This window comes from Olea europaea, unplaced genomic scaffold (genome assembly GCF_002742605.1).
Source record: "Olea europaea var. sylvestris unplaced genomic scaffold, O_europaea_v1 scaffold3235, whole genome shotgun sequence".
Classification (NCBI taxonomy): domain Eukaryota; kingdom Viridiplantae; phylum Streptophyta; class Magnoliopsida; order Lamiales; family Oleaceae; genus Olea; species Olea europaea.
In genome coordinates, this window is record NW_019251218.1 from 48,001 (window position 1) to 51,582 (window position 3,582).

The 3,582-nt window shown below is 34.6% G+C and overlaps 1 long non-coding RNA gene across 1 annotated transcript; it reads right to left on the bottom strand.

Annotated features, from left to right (window-relative positions):
• Window positions 1-1,433: 1,433 nt before the first annotated feature.
• On the bottom strand, window positions 1,434-2,027 carry LOC111385638. Its single transcript, XR_002701086.1, has 2 exons — window positions 1,902-2,027; window positions 1,434-1,779 (listed from the first exon to the last, which is right to left on the bottom strand). It is a non-coding gene; the product is annotated as an uncharacterized LOC111385638 (long non-coding RNA).
• Window positions 2,028-3,582: the final 1,555 nt, after the last annotated feature.

A 3,582-nucleotide genomic window follows, 5' to 3' on the forward strand; every position in this document is an offset into this window, starting at 1 on the left:
AACGTAAAGTTGAAAATGGTATCTACCATTCGCATACCAAAGAAAAACACCTCCTTTTACTGTCAGATTCTTATCCAAGTTTCAAACCATAATATAACACAATAAGGGCAAATCAAAAGTGGAATAAACAATGAATTTCTTATCATAATTAGCAAAGATTGCAACATAAAATCGAATAAAATCATAAAAAATTAAAAACATTGAGACATCTTGGCTAAACTTAGGTTTATAAAGTTGTGGAGATATTTTTTTAATTTCTTCTGTAAAGTTCCTTCTTCAGCAACACTTAATTTTCTCTTCAACAACTTAGATTCACTTTCTCCAATCATGGTCTGAATCGGGTGTCGAAGTCGAGAGGTGGTGTTTTCTGCAATTTGGGGGTTTCTGATTTCAGAAGTTATGGTTCGAGGCTTTTAGCGATTTGGTGGTTGAAGCAACAACAATTTCTTGAGTTTCTCGGAATTGTTCAATGGAGACGATTGTGAGAGGAAATGAGTCATGAGTGAGGAAGGTTTTTTTGAGAGTTCTCTGGAGATAGTAGTGATTTTGGGGGGTTTTGGTAGTTTTAGGACGTATTAATTACTAACTTAAATGATTCGATTAGTTTAAAATGGTATTATTCTAATTGGTTAACTTAACAGGGTAGTGTACCTAATTTACCCAAAAAAAAAATTTTAATGGAGCAACAAACGGGACAAAAAAAATTGGCCCGCCCCCGTCTAAGGCAAGGCGAGGCGGGGAGGAGGTGTCCCGCCCCACTCCCATTGCCATCTTTAAATGTAATGGACGAACCTGCCCCTGTAGGCTCAGCACATGAAATTTCGCCATGACACAACCAACTTCCCTAGACCTCGAGCTATGAAGGACATGACGTACTAGGGTTCGTTGGCCCTAAGTTATAGACTGAAAACGAAAAGCACACAATGTTAAATTTTGAACCCTTCTTCACATACATATAAAGAAAATATGAAAAAAAATACAAAACACACACATGCACAAAGTGGGCGGATTGTTTTTTTCAATATAAAACTAACGTGGTGCCCACCCCATGTGAATTTTCCATTTTTCTTCTGTGCAAGAACCAAACAGAATTATTCTTAAAATTTACATTCACATTGTTTATTATTATTTTTTGAAAACACAATTTTTAAACCAGAAAATCCTTCTTAAATCCCACCAATTTCATTAACATACATATAACAAAGTTATTGGATTCAAAACAATTTTAAAATTTGATAAGAGACATTTTAAAGTTCAGTGACCCAATTGATACTCCACTCAAAGTTGGGTGATTTCCAATGAAATTTACCCCAAAAGTTACCCACCACATTGACTTCATTAAAGGGGGTTCGGGTATCAATTAAAAGAACACTTAATATTTTTAATGCATGTTTGTTTGGCAGTTCCCAATAAGATTAGACTGAATAACAAAATAAACAAAATTTAACTTCTTTATCTCCCTTATAATGATATCCAATCATTCCAAACATTAAACTGAAAAAACTATTCCTGTCTGCACAGTTTCATCACGATACATCCTCATTTGAAACTAATGTAAAACCCCGTTTTCCTCTCCCATATATTTTCAAACTGACGATGTGTACAAAATGTATAGTAGGTAAAAAGAAGCATCAGTTGAATTCTAACGAAATTAAATGAAAACATTATATATCGGTCAAGATTAGCGATGACACAATAACAACATAAGCTAGGAAGAAGAAGACTGCTATCTGAAGGAAAAACTTCGGATTTTCCCTCATGTTTGGAGAGGTAACAGACCTGTAAAACATAAATTAGTCGCTTCATCAACCTTACGCAGGATGTATGAGAGACAAAGAAAAACTGATATGGAAATGCTATTTATTCTTCGGAGTCCAATGTGAAGCTTTAGGAGAAATTACCTAGCAATTCGCTGAGAAAGCCGGTGGAAGGGCATACTTTGAATAAAGACAATACCGGGTCCAGTTAGAACAGCAGTTACCAAATTTTCGCCCTGCATGTGAAGAAATATAGTTAAAGTACGAGGCTTCAATGCCGTGATTGGCTTTTTGTATAGAAAAAAATGAACAAGTTACTGCACATCTTGCACAAATGTTTTTAGGTTACAGCACAAATTGAAATTGCCAAAAATAAAAGCAAACAATTACTGATTAGTTAGGCATTGGAATATTGGGTGTTAAAATTTCATGGGACGAAATCCATTGCTTTGCGTCTCAGAAACGAATATAAATACAGTCTTACAGTTTGTCAGGAACAGGTCAGTCAAAAATTTGCATATCTTGAAAAACAACTTGAGTTCTATGATGCAATAACAGTGCACACGCATAACAAGCTAGTTAGTCAATGTGCTATCAAGTAGCTATGATTTGAGGGATGGATTTGAGAAAGCACATATTATTAGAAAAGTCGGTGAATTATAGCTCTACTCGTCTAAAATTATTAGTAACTTTTGAGGAGGAATAGCAGTGAATCCGGGAAATGTACGAATAATAAATGAATAGTATTTATGAATGTGCGGTTGAAATTAATGCTTAATGTTTGATTCTGACCGGATAGAAAAAGGAAATTATTAGTAATTTTTTGGAGAAAAACTCAGACGTCATTATAATGTATCAGAATAGAGTAACATATTAACAAATTTCTAAGAAAAAACTAAAAAACTTTGATGAAGAGAAAAGAAAAAGAGTAGGATGCCAAACTGAGACTAAATAAACATATAACATAACAAAATGAAAAGCTGGTATAATCCAAGTTAAAGGTCTTCTATACCAAACACTAGATGGAGCTCTCTGCCACCCTCACCTACACTCATTTTAAAGGCCTTCTTAGAATTTTCATAGACATCTTAATGAAAACAAGAACAAGGACAATTTAATGAATTCCTCCAATTCGCCTCCCCTTATTTTCAGTTTACCACATCAGTTTTAAGTAACAAGATCTCCCTGGACATAGAAGTATTTTCTAATTGAGCAGTCTGACGCAAGAACCAAATGAATCTTTAATGCCGTTCACAGCAGCTCATGCATAGCTGTACTCTAAATGCATAGATTTTTCAAACTCGAGCTATTGTCTCAAAGCAGATCATTTTTTATTATTTTTTGGTTTTGTTCTACCTTATTTTCCATTTTCTTATATGTAAAGTACTACAGCATTTGCTAACCTTTGAGAGTTAAAAGAGTTAAAAAATGGAAGAGAAACAATCTATTTTCCTTTCCCTGCTGAAGAGAAAATTGTAATTCCTTTTTCCTCTCCACTTCTTTTCTATTTCTTCTCTTTCCTTTTTACGGTTGTCCTCAGACGTACAAAGAGAACTCTGCACTGAAAACTTGATTTATGATTTCCAAAGGAGAAGATAACCTCAGTTCCAGAAGATCCCTTTCATACAAGTGGTTCTTCCAGCAATATGAAAAAAAAAATAAATAAATAAAATGCAGACATGAAAAACGTATGTGCCCAAACAGCAAAGTACTCAGTGCAGTCTGGCCGCAACCCAGAAAAGGGGCATCTGGTGAGGGGCGCAATTTTGAGACAGTGAAAGCACAATATAATAACTTGGTAATCCAACTGCTAATTCTACAGAGA